The sequence below is a fragment of the Eptesicus fuscus genome, chromosome 2 (assembly GCF_027574615.1).
Source record: "Eptesicus fuscus isolate TK198812 chromosome 2, DD_ASM_mEF_20220401, whole genome shotgun sequence".
Classification (NCBI taxonomy): Eukaryota; Metazoa; Chordata; class Mammalia; order Chiroptera; family Vespertilionidae; genus Eptesicus; species Eptesicus fuscus.
Window position 1 is genome coordinate 84,480,477 of NC_072474.1, and position 15,325 is coordinate 84,495,801.

A 15,325-nucleotide genomic window follows, 5' to 3' on the forward strand; every position below is an offset into this window, starting at 1 on the left:
TTAAAGATGGCATTTCTAACTCCATGTACCAGTAGACTGTTAGTATCAATGAAGCATTTATTGGAGCCCTGAAGTTTGTAAGACCTTCCTGAGGGATACATGGAAGGAAAAAGACTTAACAAGACACAGTTCATTTTGAAGAGCCAGACACAGTCTCCTAAGAAAATAACCCTGGATACCAAGCACTATGTACGACATGGGGTTTAGATAATAAACTGCTCCAGGAGGGTCGGTCACCTCCATCCATTTCTCCTTTCGTAAGAAGAATTCAGTTAGCTTTCTTCATCCCGATGGCATCAAAAACTCATGGCAAGAAGCCAAAGGCAAAAGAGGAGGTTGGATATTTTCAGGGGTACTTGATTGAAAAGCCAGAGCTTGCCCTATCCAAGGCCTTAAATCTTCATTTGCTGCTATAAAAAAAAAATTCAATATGAACATTCATCAGTAATGTATAACCTACTTAATTAAATCCAACTAACTTTTGCAATGTATGTAGAGTCACTATTTTAGAGTACAAAGATGAATAACAAAAAATTATTTCTGTCTTTACCTACAAGTGGGAGAGCTGAGGTGTTTACTCCCACAACTGCATTTGATTAGAAACCTTCTCACTGACATACTGCTGATGAGATAAAGAGCATGAATGGGGGTTAAAAGAAATCATGAAAGCAAGTTAGTTCTTTGTCTTCTTTTTTTCTTTCTGTCTTTGTTAGAGACTTGGATGCATTTCTTTTCTAATCACTCTGTAAAGTTCATTGAGTCACTGTTTATTTTTCCTCATCTGAAATATAGGAGTCATAATTATAAATGTGAAAGTGCCCAGTTTTGGGTCTTGGGTACTCAGTTAATTTTCTTTCCTTTCCCTGTTGGATCTGATTTTTCAGCATCAGAACTTCACTTCTTTCTCAGATGGATTTATTATTTCCTCTGAGGCTCCATGCTCATTTCTTTTTTCCTTTTCTCTCATTTGATCTCTCTTTCTCCTCCCTGAGATGGTTTCTTTTTTCCTCTGACTTCTTCCTTGGTTGACTTGCTGTTTATTCTTTTCTCTGCTTCTTGATACTAAATGCTTGCCTCTTTGGACTCTAAGAGGGATTTAAGTTTCCATTTTAAGACTCTGTTGTATTTATTACATAAACTCTTATGCTCCTGGTTCTAAACTTAACAATAGGTAAATGTAATGTTTCATGTTTATTTCAAAAACAAGTTAGTACCTTTTATTTAGACTCATCATCTCCATTCTCCTGACTTAGGGTAGCAAGTCTGTATCCCAGGGTCTGTTAGAGATAAGAATTGCCCTAGTAAACTTTATAAATGGATTAATCTGTGTCTGATTATTGTCTCAGGTAATTGGCCAAGCCAGCTTTTGCCAAGATACCTTACTGTTCATTTTTTTCTTTTTTTCCCCCCAAACTCAGCTCTCATAGGCAGCCAGATTTCAGATCGGTATTCTGAGCAGAGCTGAGCTCTGGAATACATTTTGGAAGGCAATTCCAATGAACTTGTTTTGCCTCTGCCTGCTAAAAGCACATATCTCTGGTTTGGAGAGGTGCATTAGCCTCCATGGGTTAAAAATGAATCTCTGGAAATCTACATCTATTTCTCTTGCTTTACATGAAGAATAGTAGCATTTATTTATTTATTTATAATGTGTGTCTGTTCTGTGCCAGGTGCTGTATTTGACCCTATCTAATAGTATAACTATTTTATGGACAAGGAAACGGAGATTCAGAGTAATGGTGTTATCATGAGCAGTTCTCAGAGATTTAGGCCCCACTCTCTATGACTTCTATGCCGCCTCCCATTTTTTGAACATTTACCAAGTGCTAGCTTCCATGCTAGGTAAGTTCATGCTTAGTTAACAAAACAACTACTAGAAATAAAGATTATTAACCCATTTTAAAGGTGAGGACCCTGGAATAATGACTTGAACGTAAGTACTAAAGAGAATAGCTTTGAGTTGGAGTGGAAGGTAAGATTAGGAAGGCAGATCAAGGATCTGGTTTATGGAAGGTAAGATTAGGAAGGCAGATCAAGAGTACCTAGTGAAAAAGTGTAGACTTTAGCTGAGAAATAATTGTGAATGTTGAAGTTTTTTGTTTTTATTTTTTAACTTTATCCCCATAAGAAAAATCATACTCCTCAGACTTTGAAATCTTAGAAATTATTATAAAATAAATATATGTGAAAATTCTTTCACTTTCTCACAGAAAGGAAATGTCTTAAATTAAAGGCATCACTATATCTTAATGCTTATGAAGCATAAAAGACATTTTTGATGGGGTTTATAAATGAAATAAATGAGAAGCTGGCTGTATGGATTGATGAAAATTAAAGTCACAGCAAAAAGTGAAATGTTAGAAAAAATCAAAAGAAATACTGACCAGGTATGAAAAGAAAATAAATCTGTTCCAAAGAAGGGCCTCACTTAGGGATGTTTCACCAGGACGAGGGTCAAGGACACCCACAAAGTCAGAGTTGAGAAATGATGGAGCAGTCTTATATGGCCGAGACTTTAATCTGAGGATATTCTCATTGATTGCACACCATGGCCTCCAAATTCATGGACATTTATTCATGGACATTTACTTTTGTAGCTATGAAAAAAAGGATTGCCAAATAATTTAATAGCCTAAACAAGATGTTATGAAGATATTTATAGTGCTTGATAACACAAATCATAATTAAGTAGCCCCACATATTTCAGTACATTTCATATTCAATTTATATACACTAAGTGGCCAGATTATTATGATCTCTGAATGCATAATAATCTTGCCACTCAATATATATATATATTATAGGCCCCGGTGCATGAATTCGTGCATGGGTGGGGTCCGGCCAGCCTGGCCAGGGGGAGGGGACATGGGTGATTGGCCAGCCTGCCTGCTGGTCGAACTACTGGTTGAGGGGACAATTTGCACGTTAGCCTTTTATTATATAGGATATACACTGAGTGGCCAGATTATTATGCATTCAGAGACCATAATAATATGGCCACTTAGTGTATACTACCTACAAATTATATTATCCACTAAAATAGCTTCCTAAGGCCACATTCTAAGCCTCAGTTGAAGTAGTTTGGTTTTAGTATATATCTGAAGGTAAATGTATATTTTAAAATCTTTTAAAATATTCTTAATTAGTACAAAAAGAAGATTTTTAATCTTCAAAATGTATGTGTACTTTTAGCATATTATACTAAATAAATAAGGTAGGTTTCACAATGTAAGATAGGTTATATGAGCTGAGTACATTAATTTGAAGAAATTGGCAGAGCAATTACTTAATTTTAGACTTGTAATCTGCTTCATATATTTGCAATTAGTATTAGATTATTAGAACTAGAGATTTCCTTTTACTAATGGTGTTCAGAATATTTTGGAAGATAAAAGGTCTGAGTCTTATTTTATAAATTTGTGCCGTACAGTTACATATTACATGTGAAAATAGTTACTTTTAATTTGACATAAGAACTAGGGGATTATGTGATCCAGGCTGAAAATATTATAAAGGAATAGTGTAATATACACAGCTGCCTTTAATCTTCATTTTTTCCCTTTGTAAAACTTTATGTCTATATATGTAAGCTGGAAAGGAGATCTGAAGCTATTGTCCTAAATAAATTAAAGCCCTCCATTATGCATTATCTTCAATTACCTTTGCATTTCAGGTAGAGGAAGTTTTTATTTTTTGCCTATAATATCCAGATATTGATGTAAATTCTCAGTTTGTGTTCCATGGATACTTACTGCCTTTCATTTTGAAGCTGTTCTCAGACTAGTGCTGGTATCCTATATAATAAAGAGGTAATATGCAAATTGACCCTCAAGCTGTCACACAAGATGGCCACCCCCATTTGGTCAAAGATGGCTGCCACAAGATGGCCGGCAGGGGAGGGTAGTTAGGGGTAACCAGGCCTGCAGGGGAGAGCAGTTGGGGGCGACCAGGCCTTCAGGAAAGAGCAGTTGGGGGCGACCGGGCCTGCAGGGGAGGGCAGTTGGGGGCAACCGGGCTAGCAGGGGGGGCAGTTGGGGGTGACTAGGCCCGCAGGGGAGGGCAGTTGGGGGCAACCGGGCCTTCAGGGGAGGGCAGTTAGGGGCGACCAGGCCAGCAGGAGAGGGCAGTTGGGGGTGACTGGGCCGGCAGAGGAGCAGTTAGGCATTGATCAGGCTGGCAGGCAGGCAAGTGGTTGGGAGCCAGCAGTCCTGGATTGTGAGAGGGATGTCCAACTGCCGGTTTAGGCCCGATCCTTGGGATCAGGCCTAAACTGGCAGTCTGACATCCCCTGAGGGGTCCCAGATTGGAGAGGGTGCAGGCTGGGCTGAGGTACATCGCCCCCCCCCCACCCCAGTGCACAAATTTCGTGCACTTGGCCTCTAGTTCTAAAGAATAAAGAATGTGTTTCATATACTTTGTATTTCCTCATGCACCTAGTTCTACATACACTAAAACCTTAATAAAGGTTTTTAAATGATGATGATGTTAGAGTTGATAGTGATGATGGTGGTGGTGGTGGTGATGCTAAATTGGGCATATAGTGATTTCAAAATATCAAAAACATAATGCAGTTTCATTGAAACATGAAATCAGTCAGTGGGCTATTTTAAAATGGTTATAGTTTAAATATTTTTTAAAGTATATCATATAGGGTAGGAGTATAGACTATGTAGTTAGACTTCCTGAGTTAAAATCCTTGCTCTTCTATTTATTAAATCTGTAACTTTGTACAAGAATCATAATTATTCTGTGCCTCAGTTTCCCCATCTGTAAATGTATTTATTTTTTAGGAGTATTAAAAGGATTAAATGTTATAAGGTTGAATACTATATATAGGCGTTAGGAGAGTACCTGCTAAATCGTAGACACTTGATAAGTGATAGTTATTATTATTATTACTAAATAGAATCTTAAAATAAAGAAGGTACATGTTCATTATAGAAAACTTAGGAAGTACAAAAACAATAAGAAGAAAAACCACCCAGTGTCCCATCCCCCAGAGCAACCACTTGTTAGTAGTTTGACATATTTACCTTTATTGTACATCAAGTTGTACAACTTAGTAGTGTAGTCTTAGCATAGATAAGATATCCAGTTGGCATTAGTGATGACAAAATTAGGTGAATTGTAGGTAAAAACACTGAGCAGCTATTATAAAAATGAAATGTTAAGACCACGTGGAAACATAGGAAGATGTTTAGCATAATGTTAAGTGGAAAAAGATAAATGTAAAATTAACATGCACATGCAGTATATTTGAATTTGTAAAATTAAATATGCAAAATAAAATTAGGGTTACTGGGGGTAGGATTATGTATAATTTATTATAATCATTATTATTATACTTATTATTAGTGGTGTTGTTGTTACTTTAACCTATGTCAAATTTATTTTTTAAAACATGGTGCCTGGTTGAACTGCAATTATTCCATGGCTGAGTCATTGGGTGACAGTGTGAATTCTGCTATCCCCTTGTACCAGGGCCTGGAAGGAACATGTAAAAACTAGCAAAGGTGGTACTTGCTGGGTACTCACAAGAGACTGATGTGTTGGGTTATTTTGAGCAATTTTATACCCTGAGCTTGTTCAGGTATATATCTTGAGGTGTGTGTGTGTGTGTGTGTGTGTGTGTGTTGGGGGACGAAAGGAGAGAGAGGAAAAAACAGAATACGGTGCAAAAGCAAGAGGTGAAGGGAAGCAAGATCTAAGATAAAAAGAGGTTAAAGAGGGAAGGGGAATTCCTTAGGTTAGACGTCGTAGAAAACATTCAGACAACTACAAATTGCACATTTTGTTTTAAATAATTAATGCATCCCCCCCAATGTCTATATTTCCAGTGCCACCTATTTTGATATTTAAATCAAAAGGCATATTTGAGTTGGAGATTACATGCCATCTTTATTGGGAATTCTGAGGGTACATGACATAGTGACATGGCAGAGTGGATTGGGTGTGGCATTCGTAAAACCTACAAAAATGTCACAGGACAAATAACTTTATTTAAACTGCCTGAGGTTATTCTAAAGAAACAGCCAGACCACTACACTGTGCATCCTGTCCTGCCAATGGTAACTTGACCCTGGCCCAGGATGCATGGCAATGCTCACCAGGTTTCAATAGCAGGCATTTTCCTAACTGTGATTTTGCCAGGGGAAAGTGGGAGGTGGCTGGAGGCTGGCGAAAAGCCCTAGGGTGTTCAGAAATACTTACTTGTCGGACTCATTTTAGAAGCATCTCTTAAGTTGGAAGAACGAGGTGCCTCTGTTTCACAGAATGGCTGCCTGCTGCCAGATTAGAATTTCCCCCATAAAACCTCTCCTGTTGAATAGGGTAGTAATAGCAAGTAACTCAGTCAGACACATGGAGCTTCTCTCAATTGAAAAAAAAAAAATCCTTTTCTGAAATAAAAAAGACATTTGGATTTTACCTCTTGGGGGTAAAAGAAAATAATAGCAATATATATTTTCCGTTTTGCATCATTTGATAAGTCTTTATCTCCAAGGGTTTTATGTTATTTCTAGCTCAGGGAGGGCCACGGTTTCAGTCTTGCAGAGGGCCTCTTTGGGAGGTGGTTGCTGACACTGTCTGGAGGCAATGTTTTATTCAAAGCGACATCAAAATGCAGAAAATAGTCCCTGTGAAAAGGGGCAGAAAGTGGTTGGTGCCATGACACTCGCTGAAATACAGAAAATACATACCGGAGCAGTGAAGCATTGAAGATGCAGAAGGAAAACAGGAAGGACAAGAAATTCACTTTCAGGGAGAGCTGGAGGACTTCCTCGGTAATCCTATCTTCTCCCCGTGTGTTTGTGTAACTAATACCCTCCATCTGCGCAAACAGCGAGGGACATGCATCTTTTGGGGTGTTTCTCTGGGATGTGTTTTCTGTCTCTGGGTTGAGGTGCAGGACTTTGGCCCTAATTGATTCCACCTTAGAAGGCAGGATGGGTACTTAATGAGCACCCATCCTCAACACCTTTCAGAATGAGTCTGCACTAAGTTATAGAAAAAAACAAAAAGTTGACCGTTGGAGGTTTTCTAGCCTGCTAACTCCCTAGCAGTTTAAGGACTGACCAAGCACTTATCCGCAGATTTAAAACTCAATAGCACCAGGCAGATGGACACAACTGGGTTTTTGGGCAACTCAGTGGGGCCCCAGGGAATGTTGGGAACTGATTTGAATATTCCACCTCACTTTGGGTAACTGAGGGTGTTGACAGGGCTAGGATAGGCATGTGTCACCCCTGGGCTGGGTCCGGAAGAAAGGTAAACATAGGATTCTTAAGCTCTCTTCCCCCACTTTGTTCTATAATGCACTTAATCTTTTATTTGTATGTAATGTAAATATTTAACTGAAACTAGAACACATATATATTTGGGCATATGGGGTAAGGCAACCTAAGAATTTGTGTTTCAAGAGCTGAAGGGTGGTTGGGAAATGAACACACAAAAAAAACAAACAATACAATAGCATAACTATTGGAATTCAGAGATGTAGAAAGTGATGAGTGCAACCCCTTTGAAAAACTGTTTAGCAATGCATGCTCAAATAAAGCCTATATATATATATATATATATATATATATATATATATATATCCTATGACCTAGCAATTCCATTTCTGGGTATTTACCCCAAGAAATGAGTGCCTATGTCCACAAAAAAGATAAACACATGAATGTTCATGCCAGCTTTAGTCATAATAGTAGCCCCTGAATTGAAGCAATCCAAATGTTTATTCACAGAAGATTAGACAAGTTGTGTTATATTCATGGACTAGAACACTACACAAAAGAGTACACACTGTGTGATTCCATTTATGTAAAGTTTAAAAAAGGCACATGGGTCTATTATGATGGCAGTTAAAATAATGGTTACCTTTGGGTGGCAAAGTACTGATTAGGATCGGGTGCAAGAGAGCTTGCTGAGCTGCTTAAATGCTTGATACCTTGATTTGGGTGGTGGTTAAAAGTGTGCACATATGTAAAAACTAAAGCCATATAGTTGATATTTGCGCCCTTTACTGTGTGCAAGTTATATCTCAATAAAATAATCACAGTGATTATGATGAAAATGAAAGGAAGTGATATGCTAACATTTACGAGGGAACCATTACTTCTCCCTAGGGGAATGAGATGCTCACATGAACATTTGAGCTATTGTGTTGAGGGGGTTTGGGTCTTCCGATCAAGGTTTCAAGGGTTCCGACACAAGTCAAGAAGCAGTGTTAGTGGTTCGGAGAGACAGTGGATTGAGGCCTAAAGTAGGGCAGTAGGAATGGAGGGAGGCAGAGGTGAGGGCATTTCCGAGGTAGAATGAGAAGGGGTCTCAGGTGACTGAAGCTGTGTGTGAGAAGAGTAGGGGAGAGGAGAAAGGAGAGAATAAAGACAAGAGTGGCTCTAAGTGCCCTCCTGTTGGTGACTGGGTTGCAGATGGATGCTGTTGTTAATGGAGACGTGTGGAGCAGCAACACATTTGGAACCGCCTTAAATCATAAGATCAGTTGGCTGAACTTGGCAGCAGTCAGAACCAGCATTTAAATTAACAGCACCTAATACATGACTTGAATTCTGCTCCTTTTTGTCCTACACACATGACTGCAAAGCACAGATCCCTTATGCCATGTCTGTATAATGTAGAGCCTTTTCACTGCCCTGAAGAGAAGTTTTAAAATGTTTCATTGTGATGATATTTAGACATTTATATAGTCTGACATGCTCAACACTTGACCCTCTTCTATTTCTAAACTCATTCTGGAGTATTGTAAAATTTTGTGAAAAACACTAACATAAATTTTCCAGCTGTGGGTACACTACTATACCAAGTCCAGGAGGATAGGCACAGCAGTGTGTGTGTGTGTGTGTGTGTGTGTGTGTGTGTGTGTGTGTGTGTGTATTGTATGGAAGCCTGGGTTAGCTTCTCTCATTATTGTTTTATTTGGTAGGGAGTGACGTAAGTCATTGTACTGTTTATGCTCGTTTTTAGTTCATATAGCTGAGTACTATGGTGATTTAGGGTGTGGTTCACCCAGAAGAGTTTAGGGCTCAACAAAAGACTTTTGGAGATGGAAAGTCACTTGTCTCCTGCTTGTGTACTGCTGCTTAGCAAAACTGTTATCTCCTTTTTGTTTAAAATCCACTTCATGTGTTTTCAGTAGACGTTCCTTTTCATTTCCTCCGTATTGACACTGAATGCATGTCATCTGGCTGTTAGGGAGAGTTATGTGGGTTGCAGATGTACCCTCTCCCTACCAGTCCAGGTCTATAGAGGGAACAAACCCTTTCATTTCCTGGGATAGGTCAAAGTAACCGCTATGGCTCCTCCCACTGCTTTTCCTGCTCTGGGGGCAGGGTAAGAATGGCTGACAGAGAGTTTCCTGTTTCCTGTTTGCCTCTGGGAGAGCACAATTCTAAATGGCCCCATTTCTCTGCCTTTGCAAAAGCAATTGTCTTCTGCTCTTAATCAACCCTCTTGGGAAGTCACCTGCGATTCTTCGGGGGGCCTAGCCTTCTAGAGATAACACTGTTGTTACAAGTTCCTCACTGTGCTGCTTATTAGAGGAAAAAATGAAAATGGCAAAATTGTTGATGAATTGCAGCTATTGTTATAGCTAAAAAGGAAGACTTTGTGAAATTACAACTTCATTAACTAATTTTTTGAACATTTTTATATTTTATTTATTTTTAGTATGTAACAAATTGTCTTTAATCTGGAAAGCCTTCTCAAATTTTTGATTTACATTTTTAAAAGTAAGAACAACTATTTTTCTAGGCCAATCTATTAAATTTGTGAATTTGAACAGATTCATTTTATGCCTCATGAAATCAACGAGGATTTTCAGTTAAGTGATTCATTTTGTGAAAAGCATTCAGAAGGCCACCACATTCACATTTGGAGACATAAATTTACCTGTGGTGTGACCCTTCCCATGAGATTCCAGGCTCTCTTTGATTCTACCTGTGTACTTTGTGTTCTTACGTTCTAGAATCCTCTATCCTTGTGAAATCCATCTAGTCACAGCCCTCTGCACCTGCTTGGCATTTTTCCAAACTCTAGGGCAATGGCTCACAAAGTGGATTAGTGTGTATTGGATTACCTGAAGGGCATATTACAGCATAGATTTCGGGGTCATACCAGTAGGTCTGGGTTGAGGCCTGAGAATTTGCATTTCTAACAAATTACCAGGTGGTGCTGATATTGCTGGTTCAGGGACCACACTTTGAGGACCGCTGCATTAGACCTTAGCTTGAAACATTAGTGGTAGAGTAAATCATGGAACTCCACATATGTCTACATCCCCATCCCAGAACCTGTGAATATGTTAACTTATTTGGCAAAGGGACTTTGTAGGTATGATGAAAGATCTTGAGACGGGGCAGTTATCCTAGATTATCCAGATGGGCCCAGTATAATCACAATGGCCATTGTAAGAGGGAAGCAAGAGATCCAAGGCAAATAAAAGAGATGTGATGACAGATTTGCTTTGAAGATAGAGGAGGGGGCCACAAACTAAGAATTTCAGTTGGCCCTTGGGGATGGAACAGACAAGGAAACATTCTCTCCTGTAGCTGCTATAAAGAACAACACTCTGCCAATACTTTGATTTTATCCATGAAATGCTCATTTCAGACTTCTGACCTCAGAACCATAAGATAATATATTGTGTTGTTTTAAGCCACTTGGTGTGTGGCAATTTATTTCAGCAGCACTTAGAAAGTAATACAACATCCTACCTCACATTGCAGGCTACTTAAATCCTATCTACTTTAGCTCAAATGCTAACAACAATCTACCCCAACCTGCATCTTCATGATGTTTTCATTTAATGGCCTCAGCTTAACACTTTCTATCCTCCTGTGAATTCCTAGAATATTTATTATCTTGACCAGTTATATAGATTAGAAAGATCTCATTAATTTACCTTTTTTTCTATGTTGCAGACCTCAAGCTGAGGCTGATGGTGAAAAGCTAGAAATCCCGCTCTTAAGGAATCCCTAATCTATCAGGAGAGGCAGACATAACATGACCACCTCAATCATATATATCAGATACATGATTATGTTACATACCCACATGTGATTTATGTGTGTGGCATATGTCATCCTATATAATAAAAGCCTAATATGCAAATCAACTGAATGGCGGGATGACTGGTTGCTATGACGCGCACTGACCACCAGGGGACAGATGCTCAATGCAGGAGCTGCCCCCTGGTGGTCAGTGCGCTCCCACAGGGGGAGCACAGCTCAGCCAGAAGCCAGGCTCATGGCTGGCAAGTGCAGTGGTAGTGGCAGGAGCCTCTCCCACCTCTGCTACAGGTGGGTGGTAAGGAGTGAGGGGTTCCAGACTGCGAGAGCCCCGGACTGCGAGAGGGATGTCTGACTGCCAGTTTAGGAGATTGGGCCTAAGCCGGCAGGAGGACAGTCCCTAAGGCGTCCCGGACTGCGAGAGAGCGCAGGCTGGGCTGAGGGACACCCCCAGTGCACAAATTTCATGCACCGGACCTCTAATACATACACACACACACACACACACACACACACACACACACACACATACATATATACAAAAATATATTAACATGTACTGCATTAGAGCATGATCATTCAGTTATGTGTCTTTCTACATAGATTTTGTATACTTCTGGTGACAAGGGACAATTTCCTATACTACACATTTTCTGAAGATAACAGTGGATCTCCTTTTGAGCTATGTTTATTATTTTTAAAAGCCTGATAGAAAAAGTATACTTTTCTTATATTATGGTTATATGAATTGTCATTTCAGAAGTACATATTTAGTAAAATCTTTCAAAAGTCTCAGTCCATAGTGGAAGAGGGGAGAGAGATAGAAAGGAATCCCTTTTTTGAACTAACAACTAGCACTTCATCATGAAAAGAGCATTGAATGGGAGTTAAAAAGCCAAAGTTATTGTTTGGCAGCAAATATGTCTTCTGTAAAATGAGTGAGTCCAATTAGATTATGTCTAAGATTCTTTCAGATCTAAAGTTCTGTGGTTCTGTAATCTTTCCTCACAACCAAAGCACAATGCTTTGCGTGTGAGAAGGACGGGGTAAATGAAGTAATCTGAATGCTCTTTTGGAAGTATCAGACTGTTTTATATTCCACACACATTGCTAAAGTATAAGCATGTCTGTTTGTGGATCAAAATGGGGTTCTCAAACACAAACTGAAATGAAAGTTTAGACTTAGGATAAATTACTTAGTTGAAAATAAATTCAAGTAGGCTGTTATACTGTAATACTTTAGCATATATGTAACACCTCTTGTTCTCTATTAAATAAAAAAATATTTTAATGACCTAAGCACCTTGCAGCATAAGGGACAGGCTATTTAAATAGCATGAAGTAAAACAAAGATTTGCCAATCAGTGGGGCAACTTGACAACTAGATTATGAGAGATTGTGATTCACTCTAGGATAATTCGTCAAAAGCATCAGTCAAGACAGTTCTAGGAATGCTGAATTACAGATCAGTTCTTCAACCGACAATAATTAGAAATGATAGATAAAATTTTAAAATACATATCTTTGAAGGCATCTGAAAATTACCAAGACAGAGAGAGGCGGAACGGTCAAGATGCTGGAGAGAAGAAAAACACAAAACTAAATCCAACTTGCTCTTGCCAATATCTCTCTCCAGGCATTGGGTGACTCAATGAAACACGAGGGATGAAACACGAGGAAGCTGAACAGAAAACTGTGGCCGAGAGGCTGAGTTTCTACCATTTAAATAGCTGAAGGCGTAATTGGAATCCAGGGCCCACCAAGAAGGGGGCCTCTTGTAAACATTCCAGACTTTTATTTGGGGTCCCCCAAAGATTGCAATCCAGGAGTAAGGATAAAATAGACAACCCTTAAAGAAAACAAAATCCTTTTTCATATCAGCTCAACGCTTGATTGGATCACAGTGATCTTTTCTTCCTGTGAACACCTGCTGGAAGCAAAAGTAAATCATTTCGCCTGTCTGGGTGGCTCAGTTGCTTGGAGCGTCATCTTGTACTTCAGAAAGGTTGTGGGTTCAACTCCTGATCAGGGCCTTTATGGGAGGCAACCAATTGATGTCTCTCTCCCTATACTATCATGCAGAGCTTCAAATTATCTCTATAGCTTTTATCCTCAATGTCTGACATGCAATAAAAATTTGCCAGGGATACTAGCAGACAAAACCTAATGATCAAAAAATCAGGGAAAACCCCCCAATAGACAATAGATACAGACTGACAAATATCCTGATATTTAAGGTAGCAGACACAGGCTTCAACATAATATATTGGAGAAATTAGATGACAAGATGGAAAATTTCCACAGAAAACCATGAAAGGAAGCTAAACAATAGTGCTTTTTAAAAAATGATTTTCAGAGAGAAGAAGGGAGAGAGAGAGAGAGAAGAAAGAGAGAGAGAGAAACATCGATTGGGTGGTTGCCTCCTGAATGTATCCCAACCAGAATTGAACCCGCCACCTTTTGGTGTCTAAACGACATTCCAACCAGCTGACCATGGAACATAGTGAAAAAACTAACACGTGTGACTGGAGTACCAGAATAGGGAAGAGAGAATAGAGCAAAAGCAGTATTTAAATAATGATCAAAGTTCCCTGAAACTGATGGAAGATATCAAGGCACAGACACAAAAAGTACTATAGACTTAAAGCAGGATAAATACAAGGTTCACTCTGGGGCCTGGATTATCAGAATTAATTACTCTGGCCAACTGCTAATTTTCCCAACTAAAATATTACAATTTTCAGACTATTGTGCAATGAGAGGTGACCACTGAGATGCAACAGAAGCTGTTGATTTGGTTTGCCAGGAAAATTCTCCAAGAAAAATAGACACTGTCATATGCCCTTTGCCCTTGCCCGTTACCCCCTTCCTGCTTCTTAGAATGAGTTTCAGGAGCTTTATCGGTCATTTTACCATTGTGGTGGTTAATTTTATGTATCAACTTGTTGAGGCCACATTACTGAGATACGTGGTTAAACACTAGTCCAGATGCTGCTGTGAAAGTATTTTTTTAGATAATACCAATATTTAAGTCAGTAGACTAAGTAGCTTTCCCTCTACAATATGGGTGGGCCTCATCCATTCTGTTGGAAGGCTTAAGAGAAAAAAATCTGGCATCCCTCAAAGTAGAGGAAATAATGCCTGCAGCCTGCCTTTGGATTCAAATTGAAGCATTAACTCTTGTCCTGGGTCTGCAGCCTGTTGGTCTACCCTACAGATTTTGGACTTGCCAGCTTCCACAATCACATGAGCCAATTCCCTAAAATACCCCCTCCTATAGATTATACATACCTATCCTATTACTTCTGTTTCCCTGGAGAACCTAATACAGCCATGAAAGGCATGTGTCAAGGACAATGGCATAGAAAGGTATAAGGAATCTGGTCCTCCCAGAGCAGCTCTAAATTGCCTCCCTATGGACTTCTTTTGTGTGGAAAACAAGTAAAACTGTACACATTTATGCGCTTTTCACAAGTTTTTATTAAATATACAGCCTAAAATAGCACTCACTGAGAAAATGGCATTTAGAAAAGTGCCAAAATCATGACCAACTTTTCTTTTTACTTATACAGGCAGGCGTCCAAGCAGATTCCATTTTCATCACTTGTGTATTCGTGTCTCTTTTACAATATGTGAAGGGACAAGGAACATGGATTCTCTGCTATGGGTTATTAATAATGAGTGGCCATGGATCAGGCCAACTGAATCTTTCAGGTTTATTCAGTCCTACCACATGCAGAGAAATTTCTCTAGATTGATATAAAATGCTCTACATATGTAAAAAATGTAATCCAATTTCCATTAGATTCATATATGAAAAATACTAGTAAAGTAAGGCATTAAAACACATAATATATATAGCATTTATGGAATAATTATTTTAAGACAATGACTTAGATATTTATTATTTAATTACTTTGAAATAGAAAAAACAAACTAGTTGAACATCACAAAATGAAACAAAATATAATTCCGACCAAACTTAAAACTAAGAAAGATTGATTGAAATTATTTGCTTTATTCAGAGGCCAAATTAAGGCTAGAAATTAAACTATTGTACACTAGACCGTTTCATCTCTGTAGAATCAAAATAATGTTTCTGGATATATATTGCCTTTTACCATTTGCTTTGTTCCCCTCTGGAGCTGAGTTCTTAATTGTGTCAGTTATGACAGTGATATTTTTTCCTTGCTTTTAAAGAGATATTTGGTTTTCCTTTAATGGCATTTTTTTTTTCATGAAGTCTGTTGGAAGGAATTTATAGATGCTCTTGTTACAGGTTTTGTCTGGATTCTGAG